A 13,969-nucleotide genomic window follows, 5' to 3' on the forward strand; every position below is an offset into this window, starting at 1 on the left:
TGCACTCTTGGGATTCTCTCTCTCTCTCTCTCTCTCTGTTCCTCTCCTGCCCATGCTGTCTCTGTCTCTCAAAATAAGTAACATTTTTAAAAACTTTAAAAAAGAGTATAACCTGATTCCCTTTTTTGATTATGGGGATTTCCAAAGTTACTTCGTTCGGGGTCTTCTCCAGACATCTCAGAGGAGGAGTTTGTCAGTGACAGACACTCCTGGAAGCCTTGTTGTCCACGGGGTGGAATCTTCCTTAAATAGGAAATAGTGCTTGCTCAGAAGAATACTAAAGATGTTTCTGCAGGAAGCATTGTTTAAGAATGTGTCTACAAAAAACAACTGGTGGGTAAAAGGTAGTCCATGTTGCCTATCTGCCTTTCTGAAGGACCATCTTTGAAGCAGGTAAGTACAGAAAAGTTAAACCAGGTATTGGTGAGGTGGTCAACATGATATCATAATAAGGGCTCTGTGATGCTCTCAACAGCAAGGGGCTGCTAGGGAATGACTGAAGAGGTCAAAGCTGAAGCAAAGATGATCCAATTACACAATGTGAACTCACCTTTTGCCCATTTTNCTGTCAGCAGAGAGCTTAACGTGTGGCTGGAACCCAGGAACCATGGGATCAGGACCTGAGGGGAAGTCAGCCGCAACCAACTAAGCCACTCAGGCACCCCTCCTAGAGTTGGCTTTATGAAGCAAGAAACTTGATAAAAAATGCTAAACCTGTGGTGCTCAGTGCAATGTAAATAAATATAACACAGATTTCATATTTTTAACAAAATCATTTATCTTCTACGGAAAATTATCTCATCAACTTAAGACTTACTGATTTGGGTACCTCAAACATTTAAGGACTTAGCACCTTAGCACAGAGATTCTACCTATAGTTACACCGTGAACCATCTGGAAAGCAGATTTCAGGACTAACAGTTAGAGACAGGCCATTATCCCTGGGGGTCTGGGGTAGGGGGCTGGATCAACCACAGATGACTTCTTTCTTTGGTGCTGCTAAGCACTTGCTTATTGTGGAGCTGCCGGGCCTATTTTTAACCTTCCCTTCATCAATGACTATCACAGTCCTTTCACTCCCACCCAGCCTCAAGGTTTGATATTCCAATGGCATTTGGCTTTTCTTTTTCTCGAGAGCAAAGCCAATTTAGGTTTAAATCAGTGGTTCCCAACTCCAAGTAAACAACAGAATTGCCTGGGGACTTAAAAAAAAAAAAACCACACCTTTGCCCAGGTTTGAAACAAGTCCAACAGATTTAGAATCTCTGAGTAGGGCCTCAATTATCATTATTTCTAAGAAGCTCTCAGGGTGAATCTACATACCTCCAAGATTGAGACCACAGCTGTAGGTGAACTAAGTACCATCGTGATCTGAATGAGGCTGACATGCCTTTGTACTCTTTAATGCCTGAAATTTCACAATTATTTATTCATTCCTTTTGATAAAAATAGTCTCCTTCTCTAGGAATCCTTTTTTTCAAATGCAAATTAGCCAGGGAGACTCAGTGCCTGACCCTTTAAGGTGAATCCTTCTTGGGAACAAAGGATGATACAAAAGTCCTAAGTGCCTGGAGGTAAACAGAACTAGGACTAGGCATTGCAATGGGGGATGGGGGGGGGGTTAAGTTACCAGCAAGGGAGGAAAGATTTCTGAGAGTACATTTTGCTGACCTCACAGTATGGCCTGGGGCCAATCCTGCTTTGTGATGACTGCATATTTAAGATCTAGTCCAGTTTATCTCAGCTGCCAAAAGCTTATTCAAAGAAATTTAAGTATTTTTTATAAACAAAATGAAGACCAGACATTGGGAGTGTAGATTTGGGACTATCCATAAATGCCCAACTCTGAATTATTCACCATATGGATGCTTCTATTGCCAAGTGATCTGTTTTTCCTGATTCCATTAAATGTCCTTTATTCCCACCAATAGCATTATTTTTCTTGCCAGTTCATTTGGTCATTCAACAAAAATGTATTGAGCAACTACTCTGGGCAAGGCACGGTGCTAGATGTCATAAGGGAATACAGAACTAATACGAAATCCCATTTGTGGTTGATTTTACAGTTTTTCAAAGCACTTTCACACACAATCTTATTTTAACCTCATAACCACACTGTAAGATAGGTCAGGTGCCACCCCCATTTTACAGATGAGAAACAGGCTCAGAGAAGGAGGTTAAAATGACTTGCCAAGGACACAAAGCACACAGACTTAAACCAAACACAATTTTTCTCTAAACCCAAATATGGTACTTCCCATAATTTCCAGTTTAGTAAGGAGACACGCCACAGAATTGTCTCAAGTAATAGACAAGTTAGGAAAAGACGTTCAGAGTCCCACTCACCAGGAGAAAAACAAATGAGGAATAAAAAAATAACTCCTGGGGCTCCTGGGTGGCTCAGTCGATTAAGTGTCCGACTTCGGTTCAGGTCATGATCTCACGGTCTGTGGGTTCAAGCTCCGCGTTGGGCTCTGTGCTGACAGCTCAGAGCCCGGAGCCTGTTTCAGATTCTGTGTCTCCCTCTCTCTCTGACCCTCCCCTGCTCACGCTCGTGTTCTCTCTCGCTCTCGCTCTCTCTCAGAAATAAACAAAACAGTAAAAAAAGAAAAAAAAAACCTCCTTTATTGAGATAAGCCAAATCACAGAACTCAATAGGAGACCAAGCTTGGATTCAGCTCAGACAGGATCCAGCAGCAAGCAATGCACATTCAAGGAGACAATAGCAATTTGGTTCTAGAGAATCAGTCCATTCTTTGGCTGGACCCTCAGCCAATAGCTGATCTTCACTAGAGGTAGAAACCAGTTCCTTCTCCTAGCCAAATCCAGAGAAACACTGAAGAAGCCTTGCCTGAGGACCTGTCACTGAGTATACAAAGACAACCCTTGCCCTCAAACAGTTCTCAATTGGCCTAGTGGGTGAGGCAGACAATTAGAGGACAAAGTGATAAAAGCTGCTATAGGAGCACAAAGGAGCGACACCTGCACAGCCTAAGAAGGTGGGGCGGAGTAGAGAAAGGTAGGCGCGGGGAGTTATAAATAGCTTCTAGAGAAAGTAATAGCTTCCAAAGAAAGTAATCACTTACAATATTTTTTAACATTTTATTTCATTTTTTGAGAGACTGAGCATGAGCAGGGGAGGGGCAGAGAAAGAGGGAGACACAGAATCTGAAGCAGGCTCCAGGCTCTGAGCTGTGAGCACAGAGCCTGACTTGGGGCTGGAACTCATGAATTCATGAACCGTGAGATCATGACCGGAGCCAAAGTCAGAAGCTCAATCAACTGAGGCACCCAGGCGTCCCGAAAGTAATTCAATTTAAATACATGAGAGTAAGTGGGAATTAACCAGGGTAGAAGAATGGGAGGAGGAAAGGGGCAAAGAGAAGGAAACTAGGGTGCATGTTTAAATCCTAAAGGTGAGAAAGACTAAGACATATTCAGGATCGGCAAGGAAACTAGTTGTCAGTGAACAGTATAGTTTCTCCTAACCTATCTCCCAGGAGTGCTATGGAGGGGAATTAAGACAGCATTCCATTCTCATTTCTGGTACAGCTAATTCCTAGGCTTCTCAGCACTAGGCCTTACTCCTATCCCTAATTGCTGTTGGAGCTGTGGCTGTTACAGCAAATACTCGGCGCCCAGGAAGAGACAAGCCACACACACTCAGGGAATCAGAAAAGACTATTGTGCACTACTGCCGGCCCAGTGGAGTCACCTCCAAAGGCTGAGCTCCGAGCCTTGGCATCGGCCTCCTTTTATGGCTGGGATGGTAGAGGGTTGAGAAACCAAAGAAAAGGGGAGGGGGCCCTTATCTGTGGTGCTAACCAGGCAGTTGGTGGACACAGGAGGCAAATAAGAGTACAGAAGCCAAAAGTATGCAAGGGGAGTATCCAGCCTCGGACATCTGGCTGGACCCTTTTATCTGTTGTTACTAGTTTTTCTTCTTCTACCCCCTCTTGAATCTCAAGCTGCTGTAGCCGACTTAGAGAAAATCAGTTTGTGGGGGCCAGGGAATGGGAGGAGGGACGAAGACCGTTCTGGCTTCTTCCTGCTGGACAGGGACGTCAAAGGGAGGGGTGAGGCAGCTAGGATTCTTCATCATTCAAAGGAGAGTAGCAACAGCTAGAATGGTCCAACTGGAGCATCAATATGTGCTCCAAGAGTTCAATGAATCTGCTAGTTCCTGTCTTCCTTGGTTGATTTGCTCCCTTAACGGCTGGACCATATCTCAGACTATCCCTGATTGGATGACACAGAAGCAGCATTCTTCATTTAGAAAGAGACCTAGCCCTCCCCTTTCAGCAGTTAGCAGGTCTAGCCCTACAGCAAAGAGTATAGCAACAAGTATGAAAAGAAAAATAGGTTGGTGATGACAATGAAATGAGAGAACAATTTGTTATAGTTCATTTAAATTGCTTGGTGATTTTCCTCAAGCTTCTGGTTACAGAGAGTTCTCAGGTGTTGGCTGCAGTCTGCTTATCATCTGCTATCTTCTTAAGGGTGATCTGTAGAGGATTATTCTGGTTAGCAGTTACTTTCTGTTCCCAGTGGTTGTCAGGTGACAGGTGGGCTGCCTTTACTTAAAAATGGTGGATCCAGGCTTTTGGTCTTGCAATCTTGAGAGCTGTGGGCGTGGTTAGCACAACTAAATAAGGTCCCTTCCAGGTAGGTTTAAGCGGTTTCTTTTTCCAATCTTTTATACAAATCTGCTCCCCAGGTTTGTGGGAGTGTACAGTTATTCCTGGGGAAATCGGTATCCTGTCTGTCACCCATCTATGTGTCTCAAATAGTTTTCCCTCGTCCTTGTAGTTGTTTTTATATTTCTAAATTCCATAGTTCTGTTGGGTCCCCCTTGAATTTGACTAGTGAAGCAGGTCCTCGGATCTCGAATGGGGAGAATCTTATTTTTGCCCAGGGTGTACAACGTATTCAGAGAAGAGCTAGGGGTAGTATATCTGGCCAGGGCAAGTTAGTTTCCTGACATTGTTGCCATAGCTGATTTAAGGGTCCCGTTCATACTTTCCACTTTCCCTGAACTCTGGGGCCAGTAGGCTCCGTGTTAGTTCCATTGGATACCTAGGGCTTTGGCTACTTGTTGGATCACCTTGGCCACAAAAGCTGGGCCATTGCTTGAGCCTAAGGCTAACTGCATTCCATGTCTGGGAATGCTATCCCTTAGTAAGGCCTTGGTTACTTCTCTTGCCTTTTTGGTGTGTGTGGGAAAGGCTTCAACCCAGCCAGAAAATGTGCAGATGAATACCAAAAGATATTTGTATCCTTTACTGAGCCTTATTTCGATAAAGTCTACCTTTAAATCTTCGAAGGGTGCCTGACCACAGCATTTGATTCCCATAGGCCCAGTGGGGCCTTGTTTGGCATTATTTTGAGCACAGAGGAGGCAGCATTGAGAGACGGAGGCACAGAGGGATGGGAGTAGAGCAATTACATAGTAACAGCTCATTAAGATTTCAAGGGTGGTTTTTCCCAGGTGGGTGAGCTTATGCTGTTGGAGAACCACCTGGTGGGCTAGCTGCTCTGATGTATAGACTCTTTGGTCTGGAAGTACCCAGCATCCTTTTTTTGTCTCCCTCCCTTTTCCTGCTGTGCCCATTTTGTTTCTTGGATTGCGTGCCTTGGCAGTTCCGGGGCCATCATGATTTTTGAGGGTGTTGTTTTGTTTTCTTGCTGCTTGTTTAGCTGCGGCATCTGCCCATTGGTTACCTTCTGACACCGAGTCCTTTTCCTCTTTGGTGTCCCCTGAAGTGGATGACTGCTACCTCCCTTGGATCCCAGACTGCCCATAATGTTTTTAGGATTTCTTCCTGATTTTTGATTCCTCTTCCTCCTGCAGTCAAAAGTCCTCTCTCCTTGTATGGAGCGCCATGTATAGGTAGAGTGGCGAAGGCATAGCGCGAGTCAGTGTATATGTTGGCCTGCTGGTCTTTGCTGAGTTCTAGTGCTCTTACTAGGGCCCACAGGTCTGCTCTTTGGGCTGACCATCCTTGTGGAAGGGCTTTTGCTTCTATGACCTCAAAATTAGAGACTATTGCCCAGCCAGCGTATCTTTTGCCTTTGTCCATGAAGCTACTGCCATTGGTATACAGGATGAGGTCATGATTTTGTAAGGGCCTGTCTGATAGGTCAGGTCAGCTAGACTAGACTTCTGAGAGCCCTGCCACTGTGGGCAAGAAAGTGGCAGGATTTAGAGTTTTTACAGCTTCCAATCTTATTCTTGGGTTCTCACATAGCAGTCCCTGATACTGTATCATCCAAGCATGTGTTAACCAGTGTTGCCCTCTGGCATCCATCAAGATGGATGAGGATCCTTATCATTTAGGTTTTGCCTCAATGTGAGTTTGTCTGCTTCCTTGATTAAAAGTGTGGTTGCTGCTAGTGACCTCAGACAGCATGGCCACCCTGCCATAATTGAGTCAATCTGCTTTGAAAAGTTTGCCACTGGTCTTTGCCAAGGTCCATATTCCTGGGTGAGAATCCCTAGGATCACCCCATTCTTCTCATGTACGAACAGGCTGAAATGTCAGGATACATCTGGGAGTCCCAAGGCCGGTGCCTCCATGAGTTTTGCTTTTATAGTTTCGAACGCCTTTTCTTGATTAGGGCCCCAGAAAAGGGGTGCTCTCTCTTACCCCTTCAGTGCCTCATATAGAGGTCTGGCCAACTCCGAGAAGCTTGGGATTCATATCTGACAGAATCCTGCTGCTCCCAGGAACTCTTAAATCTTCTGGTGGATAGTGGGAACCTGAATGGCACAGACTGCCTGTTTCCTTTAGGCTACCAGCATCCGTTTGCCTTGGGTAATTGTGAACCCCAAATACTTAACTTCCTGTTGGCAAATCTGTGCCTTTTTCTTTGACACCCAGTAACCCGCCTCTACTAGTAGCCTGAGTAGGGCCCTGGTTCCCTCCCAGCACTGGGTCCGCGTGGGACCGGCTAGCAGAAGATCATCCATATATTGGAGGAGGACGCATCCTAGGTCCCGTCCGGGAAACCTGGCTAAATCAGATGCCAGTGCCCCACTGAATAAGGCTTATGAATTTTTGAATCCTTGCAGCAGTCTAGTCCAAGTGAACTGTTCCTGTGCCCCTGTGCTAGGGTTTTCCCATTCAAAAGCAAATAGGGGTTGGCTATTAGGCACTAGCTGGACACAGAAGAAGGCATCTTTTAAATCTAAGCATGTGAACCATCCTGCTTCTGAGGGTATGAGTAGGCAATACTGAATGCAGTGTGATGACTGCTTCATTAACGTCTCTTAGGTCCTGCACAGGGTGGTAATCATTTGTCCCAGGCTTTTTCATGGGCAGCAGGGGAATATCCCATGGGGACTGGCATTGTTTCAGAAGTCCCCATTTGAGTAGCCTGTCCAAGTGTGTTTGAATCCTCAGGCATGCTTCCCGTGGGACCATATATTGGCATTTTTTTGACAGGTTGCAACCCAGGCTTTAGATCAGGGAGTGTTAGTACCAGTTAATACCAGGGAGTGTTTTTTTGCCAGACTAGAGGGGTTTCCTTCTGCCCAAAATGAAGGGAATTCAGCTTCTAGCTCGGAAGCCACGGTTGGCTGACCAGGAGGGAAGTATATAGTCTCCATTCCTCTTCCTGTGGAATTGTCAGGGACAAAATCATGCATTGGGCCTTTCTGTTTAGGCGCAATTGCGTCTGCCCATCTGAGGAGAAGGCTATTTCTATGTCCAATTTGGCTAGGAGGCCTCTACCTAACAGTGAGACCAGGCAGTCAGGTAGATACAGGAATTCATGAACTACTTGGTGACCCCCAGCTGGCACTGTCGGGGACTGTAAAATGGCCTTTGGGTTTGCACCCCTGTGGCTCCTACAATGGTAACTTCTTTTAAAAAAAATTTTTTTTTTTTTAAATAATGGTGACTTTGTAACCTGACAGAAGTGTCACCACAGAGTGTTTGGCCCCTCCATCAACCATGAAGTCTATTGTTTGCCCCACCCCCTTCATTTTGACCATGGGCTCTTGGGAGCCTAGTTGGATAGAGCCTAGTCTTTCCAAATCAGAGTTCATTTCTGCCAGTCCTATCAGCCTCAGGTGGTTCTGGTTGGTAGCAGCTGGGTAGAGAATAGGTTTTTGGTTTCCCTTTTTGGTGGTTGGGGCATTCATTTTTCCAGTGTCTATATTCCTTGCAGTTGGCACATTGATCCCGTCCTAGTGGTGCCCTTCTTTTTTGTTCTTGCATCCCTTGTGGTTTCTGTGGGGGGCCCTTCTGGGGGGGGTGGGTGACCCAACGCCATGGCCAGGAGAGCTGCCTTTTGCTTCATTCTTTGGTTTGCCTCCTTTCTGGCAGCTTAATCTTGCTTTACAGAAACCTTGTTGGTGTTTTCCAATAATTCGGTGGCCTTTTTTCCAGGTAATCCTTCCAATCTGTGGGGCTTCTGCAAATATCACTTTGGGCTTGTCCCACAAAGACAGTATTGACCATGCACTGATTTTCGAGGGCTTCTGGGTTGAATGGAGTGTAAACTCCAAAGACTTCACATAATCTTTCATAGAAATCAGCCAGACCCTCTTCTGGCTTTTGTAGGAACTCAGATACCTTTGCCATGCTGGTGGGCTTTTTGGCCCCTGCTTTTACCCCCTGGAGGAAGGTGAGTTGGTATCTTTCTAATCTAGCTGTTCCCACTTCTGTGTTGGGGGTCCCAGCAGGGCTCCTCTTCAGGCACAGCCTCCCATACCCAAGACTCAACATCTACATTCCCATCTGATGCCTGAGTCTGGAGCCATTTTCTGGCTTCGGTGACAATTTGTCAGCGCTCTTCCATGTTGAAAAGGGTAAGAAGAAGCTGCTTATAGTTGACTCAGACAGGGTGACAAGTCTGGATTATGGAATCTAGGAGATCTATCATCGCCTATGGCTTCTCCAAGTAGGGCGGCATATAGTGTTTCCAGTTGAGAAGGTCACTAGTGGAAAAGAGTTGGTAGTATAAACTGATGGCCCCTTTTGTAGGGTCCTGTCAGGGCCTATTCTCTGGGGACCCCCAATCTCCTGCAATGGCATCTGCATTGCCTTTGAGGGCCTTGGACCTTGAGCCTTCGACCTTGAGCCATGGACCTAAGGCATCTTCATACTGGTTCAGGTGTCCCTGACTGGGGCAGGCTCGCTGCTGGTGGAGACATGACTGATGGAGGTGGACTATCAGGCAGGTGAGGGGGGCGCCCTGGGGGCATATGATGGTGGAAATGGAAGGACTTCTGAATTTTCTTGGAGGATGGGAGGCAGTTTTTTCTGCTGTGAAGTCTTCTCAGCGCATGCCACTAAGATCCTACATTACCCCTTACTATTAACACAGAACCAGAACCAAGAAGGCTTGACTTGGGCTATTTCCAGCCATTGACCAATGTATGGGAATTGATCTGGGGGGCCAGGGTCTCCACTAACTACTTTATAAACAGCTCAGACTGTGGGGACATCTAGGGTGCCCTCAGGGGGCCAACCTACACCAAACATGGGCCATTCTAATTCACAGAGGGTGCATAACTTCTCCGCAGGTCAATTTGATCCCATAGTCACCTAAAAATCCCTTTTCACTTATTTAATTTTTTTAATGTTTATTTATTTTTGAGAGAGACAGAATATGAGCAGGGGAGGGGCAGAGAGAGAGAGGGACACAGAATCAGAAGCAGGCTCCAGGCTCTGAGCTGTTGGCACAGAGCCCCACATGGGCCCGAACCCATGAATTGCAAGATCATGACCTGAGCCAAAGTCCAACACCCAATCAACCGAGCCACCCAGGTGCCACTGAAAATCGCTTTTTAATATTCTTAATCATCATATATTCCAAAACAGTTGGTTTTGAGAAATTTCCTCTTATTCTGGTATCCTAGATAGATCCCTCCCAATGTACGGTGTCGTAGGACAAACATGAGGGAAGAGGTCGCTTCGTCCGCCTGGCCGCTCCCCTCGCAGGGATTTAGACGCCTCTTAGCATTGGCAGGTCAGTATAAACCCCTAACTTGGATCAGGCCTCTGCAGACCAGATTCTGCCTTAAGCCATATGAGGTCATCACGGAATCGCAGGTTAGGACCCACTCAGGCTCCGTAGCCATGACCGTGGAGCACGGGCACTCACACACACATTCAGACAGATTGCAGACTTCCACCCAGGACTTCCCTGTCCTATGTGGCAACTGTGTCACCCGGGAGGTGATCAGACTCCCCTTCTGCCTCTAGGGTGGGCCTGAACTCGGTCCTGGTTCCCCAGGAACACTTACCCGATCCAATGTCCCGTCCTGGCAGAATTCCTGATGCCCCCTGGAGTCTGTCTGAGCACAGCGGGGGCTGACTATTGCCAGGCCCGGGAAGGGTCTGGGTCCAGTGAAATCAGTGGCGGGGCCGCCTGCNGCACCATATGTTACAGCAAATACTCGGTGCCCAGGAAGAGACAAGCCACATACACTCAGGGAATCAGAAAAGACTGTTTACTGTGCACCAGTGCCGGCCCAGTGGCGTCACCTCCAAAGGCTGGGCCCCGAGCCTTGGCATCAGCCTCCTTTTGTGGCTGGGATGGTAGAGGGTTGAGAAACCAAAGAAAAAGGGAGGGGACCCTTATCCATGGTGCTAACCAGGCAGGTGGTGGACACACGCAGCAATCAAGAGTATAGAAGCCAAAAGTATGCAAGGGGAGTATCCAGCCTCAGACATCTGGCTGGACCTTTTTATCTGCTGTTCTAGCTTTTCTTCTCATTGCTACTGATAATTCTTGTTTTAAAATTTTTTAATATTTAGGTTTTGAGAGAGACCGAGAGAATCTGAGACAGGCTCCAGGCTCTGGGCTGTCAGCACACAGCCCAATACGGAGCTGGAACTCACAGACTCTGAGATCATGACCTGAGCTGATGTCTGACGCTTAATCGGTTGAGCCACCCAGGCACCCCATTACAGAAAATAATTCTTGCTGTGAGCCACACTGGTTCAGGAATTGCAGAGGCGGGGAATGAGGGGAAAGATAAGCATGAGAAAGAAAGTAGTAAGAGTGAAATGAGATAATACAGATGCACACATAACCACAGTACTGGACAATGCTACAAGAATTCAGATGAACTGGAAGGAGAGTTTGGGAAAGGACAGTCAGTCGAACTGAACCCAGCCGGCTGCCTATTTTTATGAAGAAAATTTTATTGGACTACTGCCATATGCATTCATCTACATATTTTTTGTGGTTGCTATCGTGCTAAAACAAGAGTTCAGTAGTTGGGACAGACCATACAGCCAGAAAGGACCTAAAATATTTCCTATCTAGTCCTTTAGAGAAAAAATAAATTGCTGACCTTTGCCCTAAGTGCTAAAAACAGATATATGAAGGGGGCACCTGGGTGGTTCAGTCGGTTGAGCGTCCGACTTAGGCTCAGGTCATGATCTCACGGTTTGTGAGTTCGAGCCCCATGTCAGGCTTTGTGCTGACAGCTCGGAGCCTGGAGCCTGCTTCAGATTCTGTGTCTCCTTCTCTCTCTGCCCCTCCCTAACTTGTGCTCTGTCTCTCTCTCAAAAATAAACAAATGTAAAAAAATAAAATAAAATAAAAATAGCTATATGGAGAATGTTTAGTGGTGGCACAAGGGTGAAGTGATTTAACACATGCTAAAGAAAGGAAAAAACAGGATAAGGATTTTCTGTTATGAGTCTGCATCACTTTTGATACAGACTTCAAAAAATAGCAAAAAAGGGGCACCTGGGTGGCTCACTGGGTTCAGTGTCCAACTTTGGCTCAGGTCATGATCTCATGGTTCATGGGTTTGAGCCCTGCATGGGGATCTGTGCTGACAGCTCACAGCCTAGAGCCTGCTTCAGGTTCTGTGTCTCCCTCTCTTTCTGACCCTCCCCCACTTGAACTGTTTCTCTCTCTGTCTCAAAAATAAGTAAACATTTAAAAAATGACAAAATATTCTTTGACAGAATGACTAAATAAACTGGCATATTCACACAATGAAATACTACATGACACTGAAAAATTAATTATTTTACATGCATAAATCGCAAAAAATGTTAAATGGGAAAAGCAAATCACAGAATACACGCAATTGATAACTTTTTTGTAAAGCTCAAAAATAATACTTAATGGACAGAAAATGTGGTAAAACCATTAACATATAGAAGGGAACAAATAAACACAAAATCCAGGATAGGGGATTGTTCTGGGGAAAGTAGAGAGGAGAATTTACGTAGATTCAAAAGCACTGATAATGTTCTAGTTCTTAGGTTGATGATGGGTTTCATGGGTGTTTATTTTCTTAGAATGCTCCATAATTTACATGTCCCACATATTCTTCTGTATGTATTAAAACTATATAACAAAAAGTTTTTTTTTAATATTTTTATTTATTTCTAGGAGAGAGAGAGAGAGAGACAGCGTGAGCAGGGGAGGGTCAGAGAGAGAGAGGGAAACGCAGACTCCGAAACAGGCTCCAGGCTCTGAGCTGCCAGTCAGCACAGAGCCCGACGCGGGGCTCGAACCCACGAACCGCGAGATCATGACCTAAGCGAAAGTCGGACGTCCAACTGACTAAGCCACCCAGGTGCCCCAAAAAGTTTTTTAAAGTATAAAGACCTAGTGCCTGGGGCCTCAGTTCACAGTTTGCTAATTAACGATCTTTTTGTACACATTTAGCAACATACAGTTGTTGCTTAAAAAATAAATCGTACTTAAATGAATTGTTCTGTGAGTTTATTTTTATCATGGACATCTTTCCTTGTCAGTATACACAGATCTACCCCACCACCACTTTTAAGGGCAGCATAGCATACTGTATATGAATATACATATTTCTCTCACTTTAAAACATTCTAATTATTGCATTATTGTTTCTTTTTCCCCTCTCCTTACTGGACTGACTGAATTTCCCTTTTTACTTTTTTTCAACTATTAGTGATTGGGAAGTTCTACACACTAAATTCTATTACTGGTTGTCTTTCAGTTTTGTTAACTTATACGNTTCTATACATATTACTTGTATATCCACAAATAGGCAGCTTTGGTATTTTTTGATAGTATCATTTCTGTATGTTTGGCTCTACAATTTGCTTTTCAAACTTAATATACTTCAGAGAGTTTAACATGATAGTGCATAGAGATCTCATTCTTTTTAAGGGCTGCATACTATTTCATAGTACAGCCATTCCTTGTTTTATTTAACCACTCCCTTAGTTTTGGATATTTGGCTATTTCTAATTTTTTCTACTACAAATAATGCAGCAATGAACATCCTGTAATGTAAATCTTTATGCACGTGTACAAGTATTTCTGAGGATATATATGAAGAAGTAGAATCAAGGGAAAGGTATATTTAAAATTTCGATAGATTGCCATCTTACTCTTCAGAAAGGTGAAGAGTGCCTATGCCGTCGCCATCAGAATGACTGACTGCCATTAGCAGTGCTAAGTATTATCAAACTTTACATTTTCTGCCAAAATATACATGAATTCCTTCTCACTGTAAAACAATTGCAACAAAGCAGAAGTACCCTCTCTACCACCATCCTCTCTCCAGAAATTTATTTGCATCTTGCCATTAATTTTTCATATGAATGGTTTCACTATGCTTGATTTTTTTTTATTAAGTAAGCTCTATACCCAATGTGGGGCTCGAACTCACCACCCCAAGATCCTCAAGTCCTATGCCCTACCAACTAAACCAGTCAGGCACCACTTCCTAGACAGATTTTTAATTATTTGTGTTTAACTCTGTATTTAGCTTTTACTAGTTCATTTACTCACCATCGTCTTCTGAAATGGGGGCATCATGCCTCCCTTTCCCTGATCCAGATGTTTGTGACATAATCTGTCTTTGAAGGGCTATATTAGAAAACAGAGAGTTCATGCTTGCAGCAGTCCTCTCCCATATCTGGATAGTGTTCCGGATTCACAGACTCTGGCTTCTCAACCAAGTGTATCTTATTTGCCATCTTCAAGAAAATCCTCACAATTTTTG

This window comes from Crocuta crocuta, unplaced genomic scaffold, assembly GCF_008692635.1.
Source record: "Crocuta crocuta isolate KB4526 unplaced genomic scaffold, BGI_CrCroc_1.0 scaffold1156, whole genome shotgun sequence".
NCBI classification, from domain to species: domain Eukaryota; kingdom Metazoa; phylum Chordata; class Mammalia; order Carnivora; family Hyaenidae; genus Crocuta; species Crocuta crocuta.